Raw genomic sequence first — 13,803 nt, forward strand, 5'->3', positions numbered from 1 at the left:
GATTAGTTGACACTGTTGTTCTTCCTATGGGGTTACTATCACCTTCAGCTCCTCCAATCCTTCCCCTAACTCTTCCACAGGAGTCTCCAACCTCAGTCCAATACTTGGCTGTGAGTATCTGCATCTGTCTCAGTCAGCTGCTGGTAGAGCCTTTCAGAGGACAACCATGCTAGGCTCCTGTCTGCAAGCAACATAGTACCAGTAATAGTGTCAGGGTTTGATGCCCACCCAGGGAATGGATCCCAAGTTGGGCCAGTCACTGGTCCACCATTTGTTCAGTCTCTGCTTTATTTTTGTTCATGGATTTTTTTTTAAATACAGGAACAGTTTTAGGTCAAAAATTTTGAAGGTGGTTGGTGTCCCCATCCCTAGCTACTAGAGGTGGCCTCTTCAGGCTTTACCCCACTCATTGGGTATTCTGGCTAAGGTAATCCACACTGAGTCCTGGAAGCCTTCCCCATCCCAGGTCTCTGGGAATTTCTAGAGGTTCCCCCCACCCCCAGGAGAATGAAGAGAAGTATGCTGTTGTCCTCATCCCTGGCAACAGCATACTTCTATTCATTCTCCTGGCCCTTTAGGCTTCTCTCCTGTCTCCCCCATGCCCCCTTTCCCTTTGCCCTCCCCTCTACCACCTGAGTTCTTCCCTCCCTTTGCCTCCCATGATTATTTTGTTCCTCCTTCTAAGTGGGATTGAAGCACTATCACTTGGGCCTTCCTTCTTGTTTAACTTCTTTGGGTCTGTAGGGTGTATCATGGGTATTCTGTACTTTTCGGCTAATATTCACTTATGTACTCTTTATGGATCTGGGTTACCTCACTCCCGATGATATTTTCTAGTTCCACCTATTTGCCTGCAAAATTCATGATGTCCTCTTTTTTAAATAGCTGAATAGTATTCCATTGTGTAAATGAATCACATTTGTATATCCATTCTTTAGTTGAGGAGCATTTGGGTTGCTTCTAGTTTCTAGCTATTATGAATAAGGCTGCTATGAACATAGTGGAGCACGTGTCCTTGTGATATGGTGGAGCATCTTTTGGGTATATGCTCAGGAGCAGTACAATTGGGTCTTCAGGTAGAACTAGTTCCAGTTTTCTGAGGAATTGCCAGATTGATTTCCAGAATGGTTGTACAAGTTTGTAATCCCACCAGCAATGAAGGAATGTTCTCCTTGCTCCACATCCTGGCCTGCATGTGCTGCACTTGAGGTTTTGATCTTAGCCATTCTGATTGGTGTAAGGTGGAATCTCAGGGTCATTTTGATTTGCATTTCCCTGATGGTTCAATATATGAAAATCTGTCAATGTAATCTACTATATAAACAAACTCAAAGAAAAAAATCATATGATCATCTCATTAGATGCTGAAAAAGCCTTTGATAAACTCCAACACCCTTTCATATTAAAAGTCTTGGAGATATCAGGAATTCATGGCACACACAATAAAACCACAATAAAACCACAATAAAAGCAATATACAGCAAACCAACAGACAACATCAAATTTAATGGAGAGAAACTTGAGGCAATCCCACTAAAATCAGGGACAAGACAAGGCTGCCCACTCTCCCCCTACCTATTAAATATAGTATCTAAAGTTCTAGTTAGAGCAATAAGACAACAAAAGGAGATGAAGGGATACAGATTGGAAAGGAAAAAGTCAAGGTACCACTATTCGCAGATGACATGGTAGCATACAGAAGCAACCTTCAAAATTCTACCAGAGAACTCCTACAGCTGATAAATAACTTCAGCAAAGAGGCTGGATACAAAACTAACTCAAAAAAATCAGTAGCCTTCCTTTATACAAATGGTAAATGAGCCGAGAAAAAAACCAGGGAAACAACACCCTTCACAATAGCCACAAATAATATAAACTATCTTGGTGTGACTCTAACCAAGCAAGTGAGAGATCTGTATGACAAGAACTTCAAGCCCCTAAAAAAGAAACCAAAGAAGACCTCAGAAGATGGGAAGATCTCCCATGCTCATGGATTGGCAGGATTAACATAGCGAAAATGGCCATCTTACCAAAAGTAATCTACAGATTCAAAGCATTTCCCACCAAAATTCCAACACAATATTTTATAGACATGGAAAGAATAATTCTCAACTTCATATGGAAAAACAAAAAGCCCCAGGATAGCCAAAACAATTCTGAACAATGAAAGAACTTCTGGAGGAATCACCATTCCTTATCTCAAGCTATACTACAGAGCAATAGTGATAAAAAACCACATGGTATTGGCACAGAAACAGACAGGCCAATCAGTGGACTAGAATCAAAAACTCAGAAATAAATCCACATACCAATGGACATTTGATCTTTGACAAAGAACTCAAAACCATACAGTGGAAAAATGAAAGCATCTTCAACAAATGGTGCTGGTCTAACTGGTGGTCTTCATGTAGAAGAATGCAAAAGCTCAAGTCCAAGTGGATCAAGAACCTCAACATAAAACCAGATACACCGAATCTTATAGAAGAGAAAGTGGGAAAGAGCCTCGAACACATTGGCACAGAAGAAAATCTCCTGAGCAGGACACTAATAGCTCAGGCTCTAAGATCAACACTGGATAAATGGGACCTCTCGAAACTGAACAGCTTCAGTAAGACAAAGGAACTGTCAATAGGACAAAGCATCAACCCATAGATTGGAAAAAGATCTTCATGAACCCTAATCTAATAGAGGGCTAATATCCAAAATACACAAAGGACTCAAGAAGTTAGACTCCAAAAAACCAAATAATCCAGTTAAAAAATGGGTACAGAGCTAAACAGAGAATTCTCAACAGAGGAATCTCAAATGGCCAGGAAGCACTTAAAGAAATCTTCAACATTAGGGAAGTATGTATGTATGTATGTATGTATGTATGTATGTATGTATGTGTGTATGTATGTATGTATGTATACATGCGCATGCAACACACACACACACACATACATAATTTTTTGATAGAGTCTATGTGTCTTTGACTCTTTTGGAACTCTCTTTGTAGACCAGGGTGGCCTTGAACTCAGAGATTTGCCTGCTTCTGCCTCCTGAAATCTGTTATTAAAGATGTACAACACCATGCTTAGGTAATATTCTCATACACTTAGTGTCCTTTGCTTCAGCTTGAAAACTTTTTAACATTTATTAAAAGCAGATCGCATGATAATGGACTTTTTTCAGCTTTTATTTGTCAATGTCTTTATTAATTTCTGTATTAGTCAGGGTTCTCTAAAAGGACACAATTTATAGAATGAATGTCTCTCTATATGTAGAAAGGGAATTTATTAGACTGACTTACTGGCTATGGTCAAGTTAGTCCAAGAATGGCTGTCTATAAACAGAAGGTTCAATATTCCAGTAGATGTTAAGTCCATGAGACTGGCTGTCTCAACTGGTCTTCAGTATACATTGGAATCTGGAAGAAGTAGGCTCTAAAGCCAGTGAAGGAATAGACTTGTTAGTGAAAGCAAGAACATGCTTCCTTCTTCTATGTCTGTTATATAGGCTACCAGCAGAAAGTGTGGCCTGTATTAGAGGTGGGTTTTCCCATCTCAAAAGATAGGGATTATAGGTTGGTCTCTCCAGTTCAAAGATCTGAATTAAAAATGAGTCTTCCACTTCAAATGATCTAATTAACATAAAAGCCCCCCTCCCCACAAGTGTGCCCCATCATTGGGTCTTAGTTAATTCCACACGTAGCCAAGTTGACAATCAATAATAGCCATCACAATTTCTGAAGGACAAAATTTTATCAGGTAGCATTATTCTTGGCTGGCATTTTTTCTTGGCAGAAGGTTAAACGTATCATTCCTTACTCGTAACCTATCAGGTTTTGGTTGAGAAATCTCTAGATATCCTCCTCACGGTCCTCTTGCATGTAATAAGTCACTTTCCTCTCGTTTTCAAGATTCTTTTTTGAGAATTTGAATGTTGCGTCTTGGTGAGGATAGTATTTGGCGTTCTCTCTCCATGGAACTCTATGTTCATCCCCCCCCCCCCATTACTTGTCTAAATAACCTTTGTATTTTCTACTTTCTTTGGATGCCATGATATAATGTTTTGTTCACTTGATCAGCTTCCTGTAACATCTGTAAGTTCCTTTAAATTTGTTTTCATTTTTCTCTATGTTGTTCTGAGTAATTTCAGAATAATCCATCTTCAAAGCCATTAATCCCTGTGCTTGATAGAATATGTTCCTGAAGCTAAATATGGAATTTTAATTTGAGTTATTTTATCCTTTACTTATAGGATTTTAAGTTTGGCTCCTTTTAATGGCTTATATCCCTTTGTTGAGCTTCTCTTATGTTCATTTACTGTTCTCTGATTTCATTTATTTGTCTGTGGGTTCCAGTACTCCTTTGAGATTTTTAAAAGACAATTATTTTGTATTGTTTGTAGGAAGCTCATAAATTTCTTTCTGGCGTCAGTTACCAGTGCTTTGTGTTTATTTCACTCACCCAGTAGCGGTGTTTTCTTGATGTGTGTGCATGCATCCCCATGTGCCTGTGTGTGCACATGTGTGAGCATGCATTCGATCCTTGTGGCTCTGTGCCTCTCTGCATATTTGAAGAAATACGGACACTTTCAGTAAGTATAGACTGGAGTCTGTGGGGTGGTGGGCTATGAGAGGCAGCTGGGTACCTGGTTGAGCTCAGGCCTGGAACCTCGGAGACGCTAAAGGGACGTTAGGTGTTTGGCCTTGCTTCTGGGCCCTGATTCCTTTCACTCAGGACAGCCCTCTACAGCCCCTCCCAAAGAGAGGTTTGTGTCACATAGCACAGGTAGAGGGCATGACTACAGGCCACAGAGCCTCAAGAGATCTCCATGTTAATAAGATATCTAAAGGCCAGAGGGCATAGCCAATTAAGCATTCCTTCCCAGACCCTCCTCCTACTTGCCAAAGGTATTTAACCTCAGGCCCGCCCTGAGAACGTGGGGTACAGCTTCATCCATTTTCTGTCGCGACAATAAATCTTTTAAAACCATGGACTACCTCTTGTCTTTGGAGCCCCGCTGTGCAGAACCATAGAGGGGGCCTTCAACTAATGAGTTGAAGTCTAATCTCCTACCCGAGGACTTCTCTACGTTCCAGCCACAGAGAGGCCGCTAACCCAAACGGAGTTAGCCGAGCCAGTCATGACCCAGCTAAGAAAGTAGCCTAGACCAAGAGCCTCATCCACCCTGCAGGATGCCACCGGAGCTTCCCCCCCTCCCCTTTCAGCTGCGGGCAGGTCCAGCCTGTATGCTCCTGGTCTCAACTCTTCTGTGGCCTCTCAGTGGCACCTGGGAGCCCAAGGGTCTGAGACCAGTTGATCCCTACCTGCCTTCTTGCCTGGGGATCTCCAACCCAAGAGCTCTGGCCCCCGCGGGGCCTCAGACTGGGATGTCCCCATGCCCGGAGTGGAGCTCTGTGACTTCCCATAGGCCAGTGTCCATTCGGCGCTTCGTTTCCGCACTTCTGTCCCATGAGCCGTGGTTCCAGCCGCCTGGGGTGGCAGACACTCAGGACCCACAACTCAGCCCAACAGGACCCACGCCCGGGCACACACTACAGCCCCACAGATGTCTATATATAGGGAAAGTCCTTAAGTGGCAGAACCACACAGAGACTGTGGGCTCGCTGCTAGATGCCTTTGTCTGGAGTCTTCCTCGAGGTTGTCTGATGTATGAGTGAATAGATGGTAAACTTGGATCCTGGGTCTACAAGGGAGAACCGGGTATTTGGATCCATCAGGGCAGTCTGGAGCTTGTGTCTGTGGGGCTGTGCTTAGAGTCTAGGACTGTAGATGGAGATATGGTTGCTGCTGGGATCTGGGGGATTGGTCTGGAGCCTAAGGCTGTAGGTTCTGGCTTGAACCTGGGCAGGTCTGGTGTTGAGGTTTGTGGCTAAGCTGAGTCCTTACTTTGCCCCCATCTTCATACGGAAGGTCATTTCCTCCTCTGCTGCACCGCCTTGGCATAGAGTGGGCAGGGTGGGTCCTGTGCAACTCTCCTTCCCATCCTCTTCCACTCATCTTTCCTTGTTTCTGTGCTGCACCAGGTGCTCCAAACTCTCATTGAGGTTCTATGGCTGTTTTTATTGTTTGGATGGTCATTTAGATGGATGTTTCTGCAATGATACAGGAGCTAGAAGCTCCTATCATCCCAATAACTGAACCTCCGTTACAGTAAATTTATATCGTATACAATAATACTGTGCCGTGATATTGGTTATATAGATGCATAGTAAAAAGCATAGGAAATATACATTTACAGATAGCCTCTAAAGCCAGGCAGCATTTGCTTCTAAGTGGGAAACGAGAGTAAGATTTTGTTTTTCAGCCATGTTGTATGGACAGAGTCCTCTTAAATTATTTTTTACTCTTTTAACCAGCATCAAGTAGTTGGTCATCATCACACGTGCAGAAGGACCCCCATCAAATAAAATGTATTTGTCGGGAAAAGAAAACACAGAAGTATACAAAGCAAGTTGGAGAAAATTGGTGGAGACAAGAGCAAAATCAGAGAAAGAACATAAAGAATATAAAACAAAATACCAAGAACATGAGAGGCTGTGGAAGATATGATTAAATAAAAATAGAGCAAGGGAAAAGTCTTATTCCAGAGAAGGGAATAACTACTGGGCAAGGGAAAAATTACTAAGCAAAATACAAGCATGAGCAGTATTTTTGAATTTGAAAACATGCACAAAATAGACATTACAGAAATAGACTCCTAGTCAAGTGGAAAAAGCTGAATAGATATTACCATTAGAGATCAGAATACATTGTAGATCTACTCAAAAAAATTTTTTTTGTAGTCCAATTGTATTTACAGGTTAATTTTGTGCAGTTTCAAGGAATAATCTATCTGGCTCCACTTTTGTCTAATATAATAAGGTGAAAATCTGCCCTTGTTTTATTCTGATAACCTCCCAGAACAAAGGCAAAACTTTACAGGCAGAAAATGAATAGAAACTTCACCATGAACTACACTTTTTATGTTTATTTAGAAATTTTAAACAAATTATTGGCAATGCAATTGGAATTAAGAAGTAAGTAACAAGCAAATTATCACCAAGTAGACCTTATTTCATGAATTTAATGAAGATTTAAAATTAGAAAAATTTTAACTTAATCTAGCACATTGGTAAAGTAAATGGGAAAATTTTTATGAAGATCTCAAAATGTATAGCAAAAGCATTTAATAAAAACTCAATAGCTACTGCTACAGAATTATAATGAATCTTCTGAGTCCTGAACCCAAAGTGATGGTACTTATTCATGGGGCTTTGTGCAGGTAATTAGAGTTGGAAGAGATCATGAACGTGGGTCCTTACATTAAGATTAGTGACTTTATGAGTCTCTCTCTCTCTCTCTCTCTCTCTCTCTCTCTCTCTCTCTCTGCCACCCCTCTTATATGAATGAGTATAAAGAACTCACCATCTATAAGCCAGGAGGAGAGCTATCACTGGGAATCAAATCAAATGATTCTCTTATCTGTGTCTTAGTCAGGGTTCCTATTCCTGCATAAAACATCATGCTCAAGAAGCAAGTTGGGGAGGAAAGGGTTTATTCAGCTTACACTTCCACATTGCTGTTCATCACCAAAGGAAGTCAGGACTAGAACTCAAGCAGGTCAGGAAGCAGGAGCTGATGCAGAGGCCATGGAGGGATGTTACTTACTGCCTTGCTTCCCCTGGCTTGCTCAACTTGCTTTCTTTAGAACTCAAGACTACCAGCTTGGGGATGGCACCACCCACAGTGGGCCCTCCCACCTTGATCACTAATTGAGAAAATGCCTTACAGCTGGATCTCATGGAGGCATTTCCTCAACTGAGGCTTCTTTCTCTGTGATAACTCCAGCTTGTGTCAAGTTGAACACAAAACCAGCCTGTACAATCTGGGGCTTCTAGATCTGAAACTTTGAGAACATTAATTTCTATTATTTAAGATGTCTACTGTATGGCCTTTTGTTGTGGGTGTTGTTATGGTAACTCAAAAGTGACAAATGCACTCATTTATAGTAAAAGTTGTAACTAAACTGCATGTGGCATCTTCCACCAAAAATTCTTTTACTTGGTTGGAGTCTGAGGCAAAAGTATTACTATGAATTTGATGTTAGCCTGGACTACATAGTGAGTTCCAGGGCAGCCTGGGCAAAAGAGTAATGTCTATTCTCAGGAAAAAATTAGTATTAAATCAGGAAGACAAAAAAAATCTCCCAAACAATAGCATCTGCTAAGAGACTCTTGCAGCTAGAATTGACAGTAAAAGTTCTAGAAGCATTAGGTATTAATACTCTCACAGCTCAGAAATTCCATCATTTACTACATAGAAAATCAACTACACCGAGATTAAAATTATTATAGTAATAGGAAATTCCACAAATATTGGTAGCTCTAAGACAAACATGCAAAAATCAATTATATTTCTAAGTATAATATATAATTAGGCAATGTAGATATTTAAAATAAGCCACTAGCTGGATGTGGTGATGTGTGCCTATAATCCCAACATTTGAAAGCCTGAGGCAGGGGTATTAAATTTAGGAGCAGCCTGTACAATATAGTAAGGTCTTCTTTTTTTGTTCCTCTTTGTGGTGGTTTAAATGTGCTTGGCCCATAGGGAGTGGTACCTTGGGGAGGTGTGGCCTTTAAAGTGTGTCACTGTTGGACTGGGCTTTGGAGGTCTCCTCCTATGCTCAGGTTCCACCTACTGTGGAAGAGAACTTCCTCCTGGCTGCCTGCAGAATGAGAGTCTCCTTCTGGATGCCTTTGGATCAAGATGTAGAAATCTTGGCCTCTGCAGCACCGTGTCTGCCTGCATGCAGCCATATTTCCTGCCTTGATGATAATGGACTGAACCTCTGAAACTGTAAGCCAGCCCCAATTAAATGTTTAGCTTTATAAGAATTGCATTGGTCATGGTGTCTCTTCACAGCAATGGAAACCCTAACTAAGATACTCATTATATATCAGACTAGGTGGGCCTCAAACTCATGACCACAGGCACTCCCTTGTGTGTACAAAAATTTGAAAGCTACATCTGGTTGTGTAAATTTTTTTTTGTTTTGTTTTTTTGAGACAGGGTTTCTCTGTGTAGCCCTGGCTGTCCTGGAACTCACTCTGTAGACCAAGCTGGCCTCGAACTCAGAAATCCGCCTGCTCTGCCTCCCAAGTGCTGGGATTAAAGGCGTGTGTCACCACTGCCTGGCCTGGTTGTGTAATTAACCCTGTGTCTATACTGATGTCACTTATAACCCTCTACACTCCGTTCTCTGCCCTAGTTCCCAGCCTCTTACAGTCCTGGTATATGCCATGGAACTGTGAGCTAAGATAAACACTCCTTCCCTAAGATGATTTTCCAGGCTGTTCTATTACAGCAACAGCAATGAAACGTAAGAGTTTGTGGTTATTTAGAATAGCTGCTCTAAACCTTTATGTGTAGGTATTTATATTAATTTGTTTGTATGGGGCATATGCATATGTGGGATTATATGGTGCTATAATGTTTAATTTCACAAGAAACCATCAAAGTGCATTGTAGAATGATTCTACCTTTTTGCATCCCTACCAACGTTGTGTGAGAAATCTGGTTGCTTCTTATCCTTGCTGAGCTGTGCTGTCAAGTTAGTTTTAGATAATTTTAGAGCAGTTTTAGGTTCATAGTCAAATTGAGATGTGTACACAGAGATTCCCTAAATACATCGCCCCCTACATATGTGTTACCTTCTACACTATCCATATTCTCCACCAGAGTGGTACATTTTCTACAGCTGGTAGACGTACATCAACACATTGTTACCACTCAAGATTAAAGGCACATGTTAGTGATTTTCTCAATGTGTACATTCTACAGGTTTAAACACATTTCAAATGACAGGCATCTTCCTGGAGAGTTCAGTAGAATTTATGTCTCCTAGTTACCCTGTGTATCCCCCCCACCCCCAGTCCTGGCAACCGTTAATGTTTCATTGCTTTCAGTCTTGCCTTTCTGGATGTCTGTGTGATTGTTAACTGAAGCAGCAATACCCTTGCAGTTCAGAGTCCATGTCCTCCCTCAGCTCCTGTGTCAGTCAGATTTTCCATCATTGAGTGAATGTCCTGACGTGAACAAGTTAAGGGGCAGATTTATTTGGGCTCAAGGTTTCAGAGGACTTAGTCCTTAGTGCTTGGCTGTTAGTCTGAGAATATCATAGTGTCAGGAACATGTAACACAGGCTAGTCACCTCACTGTAGACAAGGGAGAAACTGTCCACCAGAAGGTGGAGGGTCTTCTGGACCCTCTTAAGGTTTTCCTCAGTTACTCCAAATGCATTACCTATGAGATTTCAACTCAGGAATCTGAATGAAACATTCATATCAACACGACAGTTTATTTAATATACCACTACACATTTAAGGTTTTCCCATGTTTTTCATGGTTACTTATTATTATTTTTTTTTGGTGCTGAATAATATTCCACCTTGAGATTTTAGTTTATTTATGCATTTATCTGTGACCATTTTGAATAGATCTGCTTTACAGTATTTTTTTTTTTTTTTTGTACAGGATTTGCCACAGATGATATAAATGTTAACCTCTTTTGAGGAAAATCCAGGAGTGTGAGTGTGGATCATATGGGAGGAGTGTGGGAGAACAAAATCAGTTTTGTGTCAGTCCACTGGAGTTGTGTGATTAAGTGTGTTACACTGGGAAGTTTAAAGGCAAACTTGTCCTTCACAGTTCTAGGTTAGTGCATTCAGAGTGAAGGCTCAAGCAGGCTCAGTGAGCATGACTCTCCACCTCCTGATACAATTCTTCCTTCCCGTTTGCTGTGATAAACGCATAGTAGAATTGCTGAGAGGCCTCTCTTGGGCCTTTTAATAGGATACTCATCCAGTTCATGAGAACTCCATTCCCAAAGGCCATTCTCCTCCAACGCTGCCATGTTGGGGGTTAAGGCTTCTTCCAAGGTTTGATTTTGAGTGGGGGCATCACTGTTCACACTGAAGCTTTAGGAAAAGAAGAGGCTGTGACCTTTTGCTTTCCAGTGAGTGAGCGTCCACACCACCTCACGTCCTTGGCACTATTGTTGGGGTTATTTTATTTTGGGGACTTTGGCTCTTTGAGTAGGTGTGCAGTGACATCTCGTCATTTTCCCTCCTTCTATTTTTGTGAGAGAGTCTTACTATACAGTTAGCTAGGAGGCCTCCCCCAGCCTCCGTGCTGGGGTTATCATATGATTCCATGCCGACTTAGTTGTTCTGGTTTCCATTTCCATGATGACCCTTGGCATGAAGCATCTCAGAGGCTTATCTGACATCTCTCTACACTCTTTGCTGGTGTGTCTTTTCCTCTGTTTTCTTATAGCTGAGCTTTAGGAGTTCTTTGCAAACAGATAGCTCTCAGTTTAGGACAGTTGGACTTACAAAGGTTTGGTTGTTTTTGATTTCACAGTGATGAGAAAACAATTTACACTGAGTGAAAACTGTGTGGGCGTTGTTTGCCCTGAGCTCATGACATATAGTGTTTCTGGGCAACAGTAGCTGAAGCTCTGTCAGTCACAGTCATGAGTGTTCATGGTCAGCGTGACAGTGCTGCTCAGCTGTGGTGGTCAGCAGCTTATGTGTGCTCAGGGCCGTTGCTTTCTGTAAGGCTGGGTCTCACTACATATCGCTCTCTTCAAACTGTTGTTCTTCCCTGGCATTACACATGTGAGCCACACAACCAGCAGAAACGTGTCTTTATTTACACTGTTATTAATTTATAAGAATATAATCCTATCACAAGTTAGGGGGCATTTATTTGGGATGATAGTCCATTACCAAATGAGCCCTTTGCAAATGTTTCCTCCCAGGCTGGTCTGGTTTTCACTGTATGGTTACAGCCTTCTGAAGAACTATTTATTTCAACAATGCCCAGTTTATCAATTCTTATTTTTTTATGTGTATGGGTGTTTTGCCTGTATATATCCATGTACCACATGTGTATCTGGAGCCCACAGAGGCCAGAAGGTGCCAGATTCCCTGGGACTTGAGTTGCAGACAGTTGTGAGCTGCCATGTGGTACTGGGAACTGAACCTGGGTCCTCTGGAAGAGCAGCCAGTGCTCTAACCTGCTGAGCCACCTCTTCAGCCCCATCAGCTCATTCTTTCAGGAATGTTTTTCTCTCATATGTAAGTGTCATTAGTGATGATGGTGGCAGTCTGAACTTGTGTTGTCCTCAGGACCTTCACACTCTGTGGCCCGTTCGGTTAATGTGTGATGGTATAAGATTGGTGTCTAGACTGACTCATTTACTCTTGCATGTGTGTTGGAGTGACACTTTTGTACACTGTGTGAAGATGTGTTGCTGTCCTTCCTTGACTGCCTGAGGCACCCTCTGATTGGTTAAAATAAAGAGCTGATAGCCTATTAGCAAAGCCAGGAAGTAGAAGGTGGGACTTCTGGGAGGAGAAAAGAACTCTGGGACGGAGTCAGATGTGGGAGATTCAGCCGGCCAGACACAGAGGAAGAAGCAGGCCAGGAAGGGAGGCAAGGTAATTAACCAGCCATGTGCCAGAATTTAGATTAGTATAAGTGGGATAATCAAGTTACGAGCTAGTGGGAAACAATACCTGTGTCTAGGTATGTGCATATTTTATTATATTTATACTTATGTATTAGTTTTTGGTAATGACATAGATAGTTTTAATTTCAAAGTCCACATTTACTCATTCCTGGTTTATCGGAAAGCAGTTCAGTTTTGCATATTAACTTTGTCTCTCATATCTTGTTATAATCATTTATTAGTTCTGGGGCTAAAGAATTGATGCCTTTGCATTTTCAGCATACAGGAGAACACCATTTGCTAACACTGGCAATTTGTTCCTTCTTTTCTGTGCAGTAAGGGTCGAGCCCCCATGCTGGCATGTGCTCTGCCACTGGGCCTATCCATGGCTCTTGTTTTACTTTTTTGTTTTGAGATCACAGAGTTAGGCAGGCCACCCTTGAACTCACTTTGTATTCTAGTCAGGCCTTGAACTTTCAACATCCTGTGCACCCTCCACCCCCGAAGCTGAGATTGTAGGCCTGTACTATTTGGCTCGGCTATTTCTTCTGATCTATCTGACTAGCTTAGTGTTAACAATGTTGACAAAAAGTGGGGAGACAAGAAATAGAGAGAGGGGCTTCCTTGCATCTTTTTTTTTGAATTTCAGAAGAAAGTTTTGAGGACCATAACACAGAATGGCCTGGTTTTCCTTCTTCATCTGTTAATACAATGTTGTATTTTTTTAAAATTATTTTATAGTTTATACATACACACACACACTCACACACATGTACACATATGCGCACACAAACATAAAAACACATGCACTCACAAAAGCATATACATGCACACACATGTGGATGTACACACATGCACACACACGTGTGCATGAGCACGCAAACACACACACAGACATACATAGGGCACTTGGATCATATTGGTCTCATCATCTTCTTTTTCCCTCCTTCCCCCACTAAATCCCTTCTTCATCTCAACATGCTGTCCTTTGACATTTGTAGTGGGTTTTTTTGTGGCTATTATTTTGAACCCTTGCTTTAATTAGGGATGTGTGACTTATCTAATTATGTTTAATTAAGGTTGCATGTGTGAGCGTGGATGAAGGGCTGTTTACTTAAGAACAACTTACCAGTGACTACACCACCTCCAGCAATCACTGACTGCCCACAGTTCTTCACTGAGGCCGACCTCATGAGTCCTTCCTACACTGTGACAGATATGGTTATATTCTTTATGTCTTCTTGTGTGGGTGTTAGCATGTTGCATATTTTAATTATTGGGTCTGCTTCATCTACC

This window comes from Arvicanthis niloticus, chromosome 18 (genome assembly GCF_011762505.2).
Source record: "Arvicanthis niloticus isolate mArvNil1 chromosome 18, mArvNil1.pat.X, whole genome shotgun sequence".
Lineage (NCBI taxonomy): Eukaryota > Metazoa > Chordata > Mammalia > Rodentia > Muridae > Arvicanthis > Arvicanthis niloticus.